Below are 16,409 nucleotides of genomic sequence, written 5' to 3' on the forward strand. Positions count from 1 at the left end.
GATAATTAATAAGTGCATTAAATTAAACATTTTAAGTTTGATTAGTTGAAAATTATAAAAGAATAAATTAATTTATTATATTTATTTTTAATATTTTATCATATTTATTTTATCCAAATTATATTTTCTAGAAATTATATGCATACAAAATTTTATCATTTGAATACATAAATTTAAATACTAATTTATTTTTAAAATATAATATAAAAATTTCAATTTCATTACTAAAACATTTTTTTATTTTTTATTACTTATTAACAAAATACAAAAAAAATATTAGCATTTCAGTAAATTATTTTATAGAAGATATATTTAACATTAGAAGTTAAGTAAAAAGCAAAACTTGCTTATTAGACATAACATTGAAAGAGGTTGTCCTAAGAAAGCTAGGTCTTGGAAGAACCTCCCTTTTTTTGATCTCCTTGTTGGATACTTCCCTGTCATCGTCCAAAGCTCTGTGGTGTTCAAATCTATTTGGAAGGTCTGGGACCATGTCAGGGAATTTATCACCAACAAGGACTGTTACAGTAAAAATCTACTCCATGGTGAAAGATCCATTTGGTGGAATCTCCACCTTAATGGCAAACCCCTAGCCTTGTCCCAAGGATGCTCTGCCAGGTCTTGGGCCAAGAAAGGTTTAAATCAATTTGTTGATCTCTTTGAGCAAGATTGCCTCACTCTGTGGGATGAGCTCAAAAGGAAGTATGACATGATTATTCAAGCCTTTAAGGGTCTGCCTAATGTTTGTTTTGTTGATTCCCATAAGCATCTTAAATGTAAATGGTCAGATGGAGTTGTCATGGCTAACCTTAAAGCTAAGAATATTTACAGAGTTATTGATCAGAATAAAGATATCATTTAGCATGTTAATAATGTTTAGTACTCTTCTTTTGAAGCTAGTGTTTGAAAAAAAAAAAAATTGATTACATATGGAAATCTCCTATTGAACCAAAAATTAAATGTTTTAAATGGCTTGTTATGTTGAATAGGCTTCCTGTTAAAAGAGTTCATGTCGATTCTGATATATGTAGCCTTTGTAGGCTTCCTCATGCTGGTAGACACATTTTATTTGACTGTATTTTTGCTAAACAGATTTGGAAAATGTTTGGTATTATTTATCCTATTAATATTACTATTATTGACATTGTTACTTATCATATCGCTGGTCTTCATAAGGATTCAAATCTTTTTTGGAATATGTTGTCCTCTAACATCCTCTGGCAGATTAGGAAATGCAGGAACGAGGAGAGGTACCAAGGTAAGTTGAGGGTTCTTATTGAGTTTTTTCGAAAACTCACACATTTTAATTTTTTCTTACAGGTTCAGGCCACTATGTTGATTGAGAAAGACAAGTTGAAGAGATTCCTGGAAGATGGTCATGTTATCTTCCTCTACTATGAGCTGAAACATGGATATCAATGCAGAAGAACGTTGGATGACCTGCGTGCTTTTGATCAAGCGTGTAAAAGACTAAACAGGGAGATCAAGAAGAATGTTAATGCTAGAAAAGAAGAGTTGCTCATATTAACTCAAATTCAAGAGCACAAAAACATTGTTTGGATGGAGGTTCCACTCGGCTGGACTACCTGGATGGATGTTCATTTTGATGTCTTACATTAGTTGGTTAATCCTCATGTTTTGATGTCATTGTACATTTGATTCTCTACTGTCGTATGGAGGCTAGACCTCCTTGTTGATACTCTGTAAACTCTCTGGTTCAATTGTTTTTTGATCCTCTTATATTAATAGAAAAAAAAAAAAAAAAAAACTTTAATACAAACTTACTATTTAATGTACGAACATCGTATTGTTCATACATTAATATATAGGTAAACATTAAGTTTGTACAATTATTATATAGTTACATTATATATAAGTAAACATTATAATTATTATATAGTTGCATTAATATATAATTAATATATAAGTAAATTTAAAAAAAACAAAACAAAACAAAAAACTTAAGACGTCAGTTGTCATGCAGCAGATATCGAGTAAGAGCACGACATCTAACAAGCAGAAATAGGCCCGGCTTTCCACGGTGCAAATAAGTTGCACCATAGCCGGTGCCTCCAGAGACCAATGTTTTCCATTAGCTCACACACAATAATTATTTCTTATAAAATCCCGTTAAAAAAAAATTCTATAGTTTGTGACACTTTGAGATTTTTATTTTTATTTTTATAAAATTCTCTTACTTTCTCATTGTTCCTTGTTAATTTTGCTCAATTTTCTTTATTAAAATGATTAGGGAAAAAAATTGAGCAAATGAACGATAAGTAATTGAAGAAGAGCTTTGAAAGAGCTAGAGTCCCTGTCTTTTGCATAAATGAGAAGATTGATTTTTATTTTTTTGATTAGAGCAGAGCGATTGAATGCAAAAAGGCTAACCTCAATCATTGTGGCTGCCATGGGCAATTGATTCATGAACTCAAAACTTCTTTCTGCAAAACTTCTAGCTTTGTTTCATAGGAAAGATCTATGGTATGTGTTTGTTAAGGCAACCAATAAAACATAAGAGAGTGTCCACTATAACCTAACCTATTGAGAAACATTAATATATTTTTAATTGCTCTTTGGTCATTAGCTCAAAAATTAAAAGTATTTACAAAATGAGCGCCTACCAATGAAAAAATAAGAAAATTCAATAAAACTGAAATTAAAACTATTAAAACACTGCAAGACATAAGGTAATCATTTTATACACGTCTATTGATAATATTAAATAAAAAACAAGATTACTTGTCTTCAAATAAAGTAAAAATATATAGATTACAATCATATACTATATAACTCTATAAATTTGTTCATGAAGCTTTGCATCAGCCGACCTCAAAAAATCTATACCATACCTTATTTTAGGTTCACTTAAAAAAATTATTATAATAGTTGCATGCAGCATGACTAGCTTAGTCACCACCAAGTATTCATTCCTCTCATTCTATGATGAACTAATTGTGGGTAACTGCCAGTCTCACTCAAACTTGTGTTCTCAACTTGACACACTACCCTCATACTCATCGCACACTTGATATGAAATAGACCGCCCTCCCTAACTTTCCTTTTGTTTGTGTGGTCCTCAACTTGGATGAGATAGATGTGTGTGAGAACTGAGGGGTCTTCCGCTATAATAATATGCCACGGTGACCCTGTCTAATCGATTGATCTATCTTCGAGCTAATTGGCCTTTGTATTCTGATCTATATTTTGACTGAAAATATCGTCTGTGTAGGTAATGTTGTTATCCGTAGTGCTTTACCAATTTAAGATTGCATTATGCGGCAATGAAGGAAAATAAAAATTAATTTTAAAGTTGCTTTTGGGGATGGATGTCAATCAAGTCAGTCCAGCACAAAGATGAACAATTGTTGGAAAGAAGTGATTCTTTATTGCGCAAAAGTATTATTTCCATTTTTGTATTGACAAAAAGTATTATTTGTGTAGATAATGGTGTTATCACTAGTCGTAAACATATAAATTGTAAAACCCCTTTCAAAGATAAACAACTAGCTTATATATATTATATATATATAAAATAAGTCGAGAGATATCTTCTGAGGCACCTATTTTCATAATCCCATAATTTTCATCATCGCATATTTATGTGAGTCTAAGAGGCATGAGGAAATGATTCGAGACCCTTGATCTGCCTCATTTTTACTTCCATTTCCTCTCTGCAATTCTCACGATTTTAATTATAATTATATTTAGTGTACTTCTATTTTATTTTTCTGACATGTAAATGAACGTCAAATTTTTTTCAAAATGGGAAATGTTTACATTGAAGATTGTTGCCACTGTAGAAAGCCTCTCAACTTAATTATTGAAAATTAAAGATTTTCTGCTATAGAAAACATTATATTCATTTTTATTTCGATAGAAAACATGATTTGTAATCGCGTTATTTATCTTCAACAAATTAATTTTAAATCTCTTTTCAAAGAAAAATTTTGACAGAAGATATTTTCTATAGTCTTGTTGTTTGTCTTAAGAAAATTAATTTTAAAGCTTTTTCCAAAGATTGAAGTCGGTCAAGTCAATCTATGCTGCTGAAAACATTCATTTGTATTTTGATAGGGGTCTTCTCATTCTACACCATCTAGAGGCACACACCTCCATCATTAACCATTATCTATGCTTAATGTTCGTACCCTATTCACAAGCTCCCATTTCGATAGAGGTAAAAATTATACTAAAAAAAAGATTATTGTTTGACAAGTTGTTGTAGAAGATTATTGAGAGAATAATTTGCAAACAACAGATGGAATTGAAAGGAGTGAAGAGAACAAGCAAAGGGCATAATTGATGGTGTTTTTACATAGATTTTTTGTGGAGTCAAGGGGTACACATACTCTTTTTGCACAGATTTTCTTACAAACCTAGATAAGCATGGGGTGTTTGTGTGAGAGGAAGGAATATTTTTTTAGAATGGATCACATCGATGTCCTTGTGATAACTAAAAAGGTCGGGAGAAGAAGAAGATGAAGAAACAACAAAGAAAGCGCAATGTTTGATGTTATTATTATCATTGTTTTGATTGCAAACATTTTTTGGGGGTTTGTAAGTAGGGCTATTGGAGATTTGGTAGGGAAAACTATTTTTTATAGTTACTAGATGGAACTAATAGGTGGAGCTTGCAGATCCTAGAATGGACCGCAAAAGTGGGAGAAATAGCCAAGCTTAGATTCATGATGTGGGTTCTAGTCACAGGGTTGGATTTTTTATTGTTTGAATTGAACAAATTCTCTAATTTGTGCACTTGTCTTCCTTTATCACATACATTTTTTGCATGGAATTGTTCAACAACACTCCAAGCTAAAGATGTTGTACTATATATTCATGTCATCCTCTACTTCTTTTGTTCATACAGATTGAGTTATACCCTTTGATTCGTCAACCCTTATACCTTGCAAGTCATGAACCCTTGTTACAAAGGCAAGCTAAGCTTCCAGCACTTTGAACAATATGAACAACATTCTATAGATTTTTCTTCCAACACTTTGAACAACATTCTAAAGATTTTGAAGAAGTTTTTGGAAATTGATTTTTTTGGAAATTCATATATCAATAAATCAAATTTACCCCTAAGAAAATAGGGTTGAGCCAATCAAAATTAAGTAATTAATGTTTAAAAAATATTTTAAAAATAAATCATTTTTCAAGTTTAGAAAACCATGAGTTTAGTCATAAAAATTTAATTTGTGGACCACAACAGGGAAGATTAATTCCCTACCTTACAGATAAGGCAAGGACTAAGAATATTAATATTTTTCTAATGTTCTTTTAGTCTAAGATGATACAATACGACAAAGATAAATGGATAGATGCAAACAATGTATAGATTACTACATATTTTTAAATGCTTCATTTAACACTACAGTTGTCATGAGTGAATGGTGTACTAAAAAAAAAAAAACTCCAAGTTAGGGGAATCACGTTGTATTTTCCATATTGTTCCTAAATATCTTGTGAACTATTGTGGTCCTTCTAAATTTATTCAAAGTCTTCTAATGATTGTTCAGGTGCACAATAATTTTTGTATTTTATTATTTCATTCACAGGTATTACATATACAAAATTTCACATCACTTTTCTTTCTAAACATTTGTGTTCTAAATAACATTTTTTCAAGAGGAATTTTTTTTTCTTACAAATTTTGCAGTCATTCCCTTCCATGAGACAATGCCTCTTGAGATAATTTGCAAAGCACTTAGGGCACCAGAAAAAGTGTCTCAATGTGCAAACTTTGAAAGAGACCAGATATGTTTTATTTTTTTCTCAACTTTGTGATACATTTCCACACTGCTAGGGTTTTTAATAAAGTGATTATGTGAAATGCAACTAATTCCCATAGGTTTCATCTCTTGGTGTGTTGCACAAAAGGATATAATTTGAAACAAAACCATAAGGGTCACTCTAAAGCTATATACTACTGATTTAAGATTAGGCGATTGTCCAAATTGTATCACAGTTTTGATATTATTTGTGCTTAGAAATGACAAAGATGTAGAAATATTAAAATAAATGTTTAATATTATGTCAATCTTGTTCTGTGTGGCTAATCTTTTAAATTATTTCTCATTATTTTTGTATGAAAATGAGCAAAAGAAAGTGGAGATATTAAATATTCTATTTGTTATATTTTCCAAAGTCAACTCATCTATAGAAGAAAACAAAAACAATGCAAAAAATGGGCTACGTTCAACATAGTTTTCTTTAAGTGTGAAAAGATTCTGAAGTGGGGGAGTTTTTGGAATAAACAAAATAACATATGGGCTAATTGTAAACTGCTAAGAACTAAATTTACAATGGGGAATGTGACCCAACATTACTGTGATTCCCACCATTGTCCATTAACATAATAGCCAGTGGCTTGAAATCCAACTATTATTTCATAAAACTAGTTTATACACATAAAAACCAAATCATGTTACTAAAATGATGAAATCCTGCATATGGTAGAATATTCCCCCTTTATATGCAGAACTATATTAGAATGCATTTACCATTCCATCATAGAAAAATTTTGACTGAGAAGGAACCTCATATTGCTTCTCTTAAACTGTAGACTGGGCCAGCCTAGTAAAACAATATGTTAATGTTTTAAAATTATTTTTCTAAATCTACTATTTTTAAACCTAACTATGGACAATCACCCTCAAAGAAAAAATATTTGAATCTCATATTTTCTTTCCAAAGTAGAAGTATCCTTCAAACAACATGAATTCTTACCACCTAAACTGAATTTTTAGCTTTGTCTGACTGACACTTCATATTTTATACCCAAAATTTCACTTTAGAGTTCTCCTAAAATACCTTTATTCCAATCCGTCAATATTTATACTGTCTAGCTCATCCATCTATATTTCCTTAAATTTGTGCACTTGTTTGGATGATCTTTGCTAGAGCTTTGTACTATTGTTGGATGTGTCTCTATTGCTTCAACAAATGATTGGTGCTACATTTGATAGATATATTTTTAAGTTTCCAGGTCTATATAAGTGTAAAGACAATAATTTTCTAAAATTTAACTAGGTTTTTAGTATGTTAAATTTGCACACTCATGCATTTGTCACTTATAGCCTCCAATATTCCAAATTTTGGTGAGGAAATTGGGCTCTTAGAAAATTCTACCAATCATAAAAGCCTTTATTTCATCTGCTACTAGTTTTGATTTCACCTAAGGAGAAGAAGTGTTAGTAATACTACTAGCACCCTTGGATAGATGCAACTTCCAACTTAGTTGTACTATATTTGTGTACCTTTACATGCTCAATTGAATTAATTTTAGGTAAATTACTTGTGACCAATATTTAGCAAGACTAATTTTGTTATTATACCACATGCTTCAATGGTAGTCATTCCCCTGTACTATCCCAAACTTCTATATTTTCATCTTTTATTTCTATATTGCTTTCGAAAATAACAAGTCCTTGTGTAAACTACTTTAAAAATCCCAAAAAATAAATTCACATGGAAACTTAACCTATAACTGCACTCAAGATTAAAGCAATAAACATAAACATATTCATCTCTCAAAATTGAAAAAAACAAACAAACAAAGAAAACTCGTAAACTTTCATTTAAAAAGTCACCTGACTATATGTTCTAATCATTATGCATGCTTTTGCTTGCTCTTGGTGCTACAATCTACTAATCAACAACTCGAAAAAAAAAATTGTGTTACAACTAGACTCTATCTCATGAAAAAAATAGGAAACATGAAATATTGAAAGTAAGCTTGGTAAAATGCACCAAGAATTCTACAAGAATTATTGGTGGTTAAAAACTTGTCAAAAGTTGTAGCTACTAGTAGAGCAGTTTCTAAAATGAAAAATGATGTTTTTGTGCTCTTTCCTTGCCATTACTTTCAAATCTTTCTACTTACATTCCCTTTTAACTGATATCATGTTCTCACCATCTTTATTCTAATGAGCAACAAATTCAAGTGATTGAAATGCTTTCCACCATGATACATAGCATGTTACTCTCTCTTTTTTCCCCTTGACTTTCTCAACTAGGAGGACATGTGGACACAAAGTTGGCGGCTACTAAAAGCCCAAATAGGAGCTCAAGGGAATCCTCAACCTCAGCTCCACACAAAATCTAACCTTTTCCTAGCAAGTTCCTGCCCTAGTTTAGGCACAATATTCTCTAGAAAATTAAGGGTGTTCTCTAACTTATTACTTTTCTTTTCGACCTGCTGCTACATGTTACAAGTGAGATTTATGAGAGAATAATAGGGTTAATTTAGCTATAGTAGTAGATTAGAGTATGGAACATTTTCGATTATGCATAAATAGGTTAGATAAATGAACTATCCACCTTTAAAATCATGTTAATTAAATAAGTATATTTTAACCTATCTTACTTCCTTTGAATGCCAGAAATAGACATTCAATCAATTTTAACAATTTCCAAAGTTCATAACTATTGCAGAAACCTACGTTTTAATAGGAAGCCTTGTTTTATTTTTGCTTGGTCGGTCATAGACATAAGCATAATGAATAGATTCTATAAGTTTATACTTGTCATTCTCTAGGGTGACCATCTCAATATGAATATGATAACATCTAATGCTCTGCTCTGATATCCAAAATAAATTCTTTTTAATTGTATCGTTATATATGCTACATTATTTTGTGTGTTTAAAACGAAGTTAAAAAAAATGCTCTATAATTGTAATATGTGCAGATCTACCAATTGCTTCATTAAGATCAGTACTGAAAGCGATTGTCAAATAGAAAAGCACAAAAAAAATACTTTTGCACATCCTCACTTTTTTCTGCACGATAGTTAAAATATGTTATTGAAATTTAATTTCTATCACAAAATATAATCTATGGAACTAACCTATTCCAAATTTGCAACTTTGTAGGTTTTCAAAAGTAGAACAATGACAAATTCTACAACATAGGGTTGATTGAAAAAATATCAAGAGAAAAAATGTTGGGAAACAACAATTCATTTTTTTTTTAATTATGAAAAAGATGTTATTCAACTTCTATTTAACATTTTTATATATTGTCTTTGTAATTCATTTTGATCTCGTACTTTTTTTTATCATATAAAGGAAACAAATAGGTTATATGCTAATGTTCTATGATTGCATTTATCATTCCTGTAAACTCCAAAATGAAGTGTGGTACTTTAATGAAATGATGTTTTTGCCTTCATACATAAGCTATTTACTAAATACATGTGGCATTGAATTATGAAGTGTTAGTTTGTGGTGACTAATCAGAGAAGTGTTGTACATACTTCATAATTCTTTGGGGTTCGGGTGAAAAAGATTTTCCACTCCTATTTTTTCACGCCATGTTTAGTTAGGCTTATTGTAACCCTAAAGTGGGATATATCATATAAGATAGCTTAGGGTTAGGTATCAAGATAATGTGAGGCATAATGAGATAGGTTGTTCTTGTGACGGTATTGAGTTGTAAGGGTTTGTACTGTAATCACTGGATAATAAGAAAGGTTGGACGACTGTGTAGGTGGATGTAGCCCAGGTTTTGGGTGAACCACGTTAAATTTGTGTGTTATCTGTGTTCTTATGGTTTTCTTTTTTTTTTTTTGCATTTAATTATTTTTCTTAAATTGTTCCGGATATGTCAATTCCTAACAATTGGTATCAGAGCAAGGTTTGTTGCTATAGACTGACAGGACTTTCATATTTGAGTGGGAGCAATGGAGGATTCCAAATTCAAGATTGAAAAATTCAATGGCCAAAATTTTCAGTTATGGAAAATGTAGATGGAAGATTATCTGTATCAGAAGGATCTGTGGAAGCCATTAGAAGGGAAAACTAAGAGACAAGGAACGATCCTAGAGGAAGATTGGGAGATCTTGGATAGGAAGGCACTGGGATCTATTCGATTGTGCCTTGCCCAGTTTGTAACATTCAATATATCAAAGGCAAAAATGATTGTAGAGTTGATGGAGACATTGGCTAAGTTATATGAGAAACCCTTAGCTTCAAATAAGGTATTTCTTATGAAGCATTTATTTAATATAAAAATGGGTGAGGGAGGATCTATAGTGAATCATTTAAATGAGTTTAACACAGTCACTAGTCAATTGTCATCTGTAAAAATTTCATTCGATGAAGAGGTTAGGGTTCTCTTACTTTTATGTTTTTTGCTAGAAAGTTGGAATAGCTTGGTTATGGTTGCAAGTAACTCTGTCTCTAGTTCAAATACTTTGAAATTTGATGAAGTTGTTGGTGTTATCCTAAGCGAGGACATGCGATGAAAAAGCATAGGTGAAACTTCAACCTCATTAGATTCTGCATTGAATGTGGAGAATAGAGGAAGAACAACTCAAAGAGGAAAAAGCCCTTCACATGAGAAGTCATCAGAAAAGTCAAAGAAAGGACATTCTCAGTCTAAAGGAAAGAAATATTGTTGTTACTGTGGAAAACCTAGTCATCTGAAGAAAGATTGCTGGTCTCGAAAAAATAAACAAGGAGACAGAAGTGATGATGATAGTAAGGAAGCTAATGTTGCAAGTAATGATTTACAAGATGCTTTAATCTTATGTTTAGATAATGCTAATGATTCATGGGTAATAGATTCTGGGGCCTCATTCCATGCTACACCCCATAGAAAATATTTTCAAGATTATGTTCAAGGTGATTTTGGACAAGTATATTTGGGGGATGATGAAACCTATCCTATTGTTGGAAAAGGAAAAATAAAGATCAAGTTGCCAAACGGAAATCACTAGATTCTATAGGAGATCAGGCATGTTCCTAATTTAAGAAGAAATTTAATTTTTGCAGGACAACTGGGTAGTGAAGGCTGTGTAGTCATGTTTACAGACAATGTCTGGAAGGTAACTAAAGGTTCATTAGTAGTAGCTAAAGGTGCAAAGGTTGGCATATTGTACTTGTGTATTGGGAACACTTATTCCACTTTAGTTGCTACTAACATTGATAATGCAGTGAAAGCTACTGTAAATGTTGCAAGAATAGATTCAATTGTTTGGCACCATAGGCTTGGGCACATGAGTGAGAAAGGGATGAAAATCCTTCACTCTAAGAAGCTATTGCCAGGATTGAAAAATATTGATTTAGAGTTCTGTGAAAATTGTGTTTATGGTAAACAAAGAAGAGTCAAATTTATCAAAGTTGTAAAGGAGAAGAAGAGTGAGAAGTTGGAGCTAGTGCACTCAGATGTGTGGGGACCGGCTCAGGTATCATCTCTTGGTGGCTCTCATTACTATGTTATTTTCATTGATGACTCAACTCAAAAGACATGGGTGTATTTTTTGAAGCAAAAATCTGATGTCTTTGAAATTTTCAAGAAATGGAAATCTTTGGTTGAAAATGAGACAGGAAAGAAATTAAAGTGTCTCAAATCGGATAATGGAGGTGAGTATTGCAGCAAGTCCTTTGAAGATTATTGTTTTGTTAATGGAATCAGAAGGCAGAAGATTGTTCCAGGAACTCCACAAGAAAATGGTGTGTATGAGAGGATGAATAGGACAATCATGGAACATGCAAGGAGCATGAGATTACATGTTGAGATACCACTTCCTTTCTGGGCAGATGTTGTAAACACTGTTGTCTATTTGATAAACAGAGGACCTTCAACTCCTTTGGATGGTGGTATTCCAGAGGAAATGTGGACTGGGAAAAAGGTAAATTATTCATTTCTAAAAACTTTTAGTTGTGAAGCTTTTGTCTATGTTGATAAAGAAAATAGAACCAAGCTTGATGCTAAATCACATAAGTGTACCTTCATTGGATATGGAATAGATGACTACGGTTATAGATTATGGGATTATGAAAATCTAAAAATAATTAGAAGTAGAGATGTTATATTCAATGAGAAGGTCATGTACAAAGAACAGTTGCAGGAAAGGAAGCATGAACAAGTCAAAGAAGACTATGTGGTTTTGGATGAGACTCCGATAAAAGAAATGCCACTGGTACCTGATGCTCAACAACAACAGGTTATCCCACAAACTCCTGTAAGTGTTAGACATTCTACTCGGTTGAGTAGACCTCCTGAAAGGTTTTCTCCTTCTTTGTACTCTATTTTGTTGTCTAATTCTGGTGAACCAGAGGAGTATAAAGAGGCAATACAGGTAGATGCCAGACAATAATGGAAATTGGGCATGAAAGAGGAGATGGACTTCTTATTGAAAAATAAGACTTGGGACTTAGTCCCTTTACCTGAAGGCAAAAGAACCTTGCCTAACAAATGGGTATATAGGCTGAAGGAGGAAGATGGAGGAAAGAAAAGGTATAAGGCCAGACTTGTGGTAAAAGGTTTGCACAGAAAAAGGGTATAGATTTTGATGAAATATTCTCCCCTATTGTAAAAATTACTTCAATTAGAATTGTACTAAGTCTTGTTGCTACAGATGACTTGCATCTTGAATAGCTAGATGTGAAAACAACCTTTCCTCATGGAGGTTTGGAGGAGGAAATTTACATGCAACAACCAGAGGGATATGAGGTCAAGGGTAAGGAGAATTTGGTGTGCACGTTAAGGAAGAGTTTGTATGGCCTAAAGCAGGCACCTGACAATGGTATTTAAAATTTGATAGTTTCATGGTTGAACAAGGTTACCATAGATGTCATTCTGATCATTGTGCATATTTTAAGATATTGGATGATGAGAGTTACATTATTCTGTTACTCTATGTTGATGGCATGCTTGTTGCTGGGTCTAATATGCAACAGATAAATAAACTTAAACAAAAATTAGCAAGGTCATTTGCTATGAAGGATTTGGGTGCTACTAAGAAAATCCTTGATATGAAGATCACATGGGATAGGAAAAATAGAACCTTGAATTTGTCCCAAAGTGAGTATATAAAGAAGGTGTTGAAAAGATTTAATATTCAGGATGCAAAAGCAATCAGTACACCTTCTGCTAGTCATTTTAGATTGACTAAGGAGATGTGCCCAAAGGCACAGGAAGAGGTAGATAAAATGTCTAAAATCTCGTATTCATCAACAGTTGGAAGTCTAATGTATACAATGGTATGCACACGGCCAGATATTGCTCATGCAATGGGAGTTGTCAATAGGTATATGAGTAATCTAGGTATGGAACATTGGAGTGTTGTCAAATGGATACTTCGATATTTGAGAGGTAATACTACAAAGGCATTATGTTTCATAGGATCTAGTTCTACTCTTAGTGGTTTTGTTGACTCTAATCTGGCTGGAGATGTTGATACAAGGAGGAGCACTATAGGGTATGTTTTTACTGTAGGGGGTACTGTAGTCAGTTGGATTTCTAGATTGCAGAAGGTTAATGCACTTTCAAGCACCAAAGCTGAGTATGTAGCTGCTATGGAAGCTAGTAAGGAGATGATTTGGTTACAATGTTTTTTGGAGGAATTGGGTCAAAATTAAGAAGATTGCCCATTATACAGTGATAGCTAGAATGCAATTCATCTTGCAAAGAATTCTGCTTTTCATTCAAGGACAAAGCACATATAGCTTAGGTACCATTTTATATGGTCTATTTTGGAGGATGGCCAACTAGGGCTTAAGAAGATTCACACAAGTGATAATCTTGTAGCCATGTTCACAAAGGTAGTCCCCAAGGAGAAGCTAGTTTCTTGCTCAGCTTCTATTGGGCTTCCTGATTGATGATTGTGGAGATAATACACAGCAAAGGCTTTTATCCAGTGGGAGCCCCATGTGGTAGTGGTATTGCTACAAGATCAGTCTCCAAGTGGGAGATTGTTATCTAGGGTGGAGTCTAATCAGTCCCCAAGTGGTAGATTATTAGTTTGTGGTGACTAATCAGAGAATTATTGTACATGTAGACACCTAAATCTAATTACACTACTTTGGTAATCCTATTTAGCTATCTCTAAAGGCATCATTAATTAAATTACTATTTAATTAATCCTTTGTTATCCCCTAGCTAATTAATTTAATTAATCATCTATAGTCCTAATTGATAAATCAAATAACCCATTATTTATCAATTAATCCTATTCTCCTATCTAATTCCAAAACCCTCATTTATTAAATAAGTCTATTTGATAAATAAAGCCCTCAAATCTAATAGCCCCTAACCTATCCTTAATCCTCCATTTAGCCTAATCCACCCCATCCACCCATACTAACTAAGCTTAACCACTAACTCACCCACCCTCATCAATACCATCCACTTGCACATCTCTAACATCCCTAATCTAATCCTAACCCAAGCCTAACCCATCCCCTAATCATTTGCACAATCCATGTGCTCCTCTTTAAGTGCATCCTAGCCCTCCCTCACCATTTTGCCATCCTTGCATCTTACCCCTCCATCCCTCAAGCCCTTAGCCTATAAATTGAACCCTCTCCCTTCACTAAAAGAATCCACCTTCCATGCAAAGTTATAATGCTATTTTGAGAGCTCATAAACTACCAAAATACCATTATAATGGCAAAATCACTCGATGACTCCATTATTGAAACCTTGCCTCATTCACTCCATCCATCCATCTAAGCTTGAGCTATACTTGTGAGCATACATACCTTAAATCGGGGACATATCTATTGCATCATTGTGTTATACCATTTGGAGCTTACTATTCTTGGTTTGCCTCCATTTGTGGTGATAACAAATCGGTCCTATCTTAAGTGTTTACTCGTTTTAGTATTGTTAATGCTTTCTTTAATAGTTAGTGTTCATTTTACTCTACTAAACTAGGTGATACATTTTGGCACGCCTGGTGGGACCCCACATTTGGGTCTATCTAATCATATTTTTGGGTTTTTTGTGTTAACTAACCAAATTAACCTTGTTTGCTTGTGTATTTTTGTGATAAGTTTGTTGATCTTATTGCAGGTACGCAGGTCATCCTTTGGAAATCGCGCTCCCAGCCATCTAAACGTTTTTCATTTTTGAGCACCTAAAAATTAGCTTGTTTTGGGATCCCATGACCCCAGGAACGTGATCCCAGGATCACAGGAACATGGCCATTAGCAGGCAGTAACGTGAACCCGCAACCGCGAGTTCATAGTTCATCACCAAATAGCTTCTGCCACATATCCTAAATTTGTCCTGCATCCTCGTCGAACTTTTTTTGCGGGAACACTAGAATAGTCAACGGGATCGCAACATTTACCTATGGGAATGCCATCATTAACTTGCAAACCAATTCCTATCCTTGACCTCTCAAACTCGCTAATGAATTCCCCTGTAGGAACGCTGATAAATCTGCCTGCGGGATCGCTTTCTTGCAGGATCGCACTGTGATTTTTATCCTGTAGCCTGTCTTTCTGTAACTTTTCACCAGTTTTATGTACTCGCGAGATCACTACCTAAACCTACAGGATCACTGTCTAAACCCACGAGAACGCTATTATATCTGCGAAAATGCTATCCCCCTGCTTATCCCTACATTCTCGCATGCGAGATCATAAACCTGCGGGATCGCTATCCTAACTCGCGGGATCGCCAAAAAATCAAAAAATAAAAAAAGTATTAAAAAGAAAAAAGAAAAAAAAAAAAAAAGAGTATAAATCAAATTTTAAGTTTTAGTGGTTCCGTAGGATATGGACCATTCTAAGCATTTTTACGCATATCAAAAAGAACAAAAAAAGTTTAAAATATTTTTCCCATAGTTAAGCTTTGATTTTGGGGATTTTTTTTTGGTGACTAATCAAATCACTTTTTTTTTTTGGTAGCATTGCAGGTTGGAGCGACAAACCTAATCATGTTTTTTGTAGGTTTTTCTTAGAATGAACTTGCATGTTTAAACATGTCTTTCATTGCATGAATGCGCTCAAATCACTCTTGAATGCCATGGATTAAAATCAACTTTTCATTGGAATACATGCTTAAAACAACAAAACACAATCTTGAATGCAAAGGATCAATTAATCATTGCTATACCTCACACTTCAACTTTGGATTTTAAAAAGAATTCACTCAATCTTGAATGCCTAACAATCAATGAACATTGCATGATTTTGACACATTTCAATGACACTCGCATTTCTTATGTTGACGATCTCTCGATTTCCATTATGTTAACGATGTTGTCAAGTTAGAATTGAACATCTATGTCTTAATCACTTGTGTTTTCAATAGATCAGACAATCTAAGAATCAGTTGGTGAAAGAACTCTGCATTTTAGCCCAAGGTCATCTGAATCTTCTCTCCCCTTGTCGCCTTTGTGGGCCATCTTGGGTGCATAAGACTAGAATCCAAAACCTTGTTTTTAGTTTTAGGAGGCCTGCTTGGGGATTTCATCACCCCTTGGGACGACCTCAACTCGAGCATTTTGGCGGAGTATAAAGATCAGGAGGTGAATCCAAAGACACCTCTCTTGGGATCAAGATTTTGTCACTCGGGCTAAGCCTCAAGGAACTTTATACCCTTGAGAAGTGAAAGAGGAGAAGTGGGTTACCGCTCCTCTCGGCTGTGTGACATCTTTTTGGTTTC

Source organism: Cupressus sempervirens, chromosome 1, assembly GCF_028749045.1.
Source record: "Cupressus sempervirens isolate cs-2001-9-10 chromosome 1, ASM2874904v1, whole genome shotgun sequence".
NCBI lineage: Eukaryota > Viridiplantae > Streptophyta > Pinopsida > Cupressales > Cupressaceae > Cupressus > Cupressus sempervirens.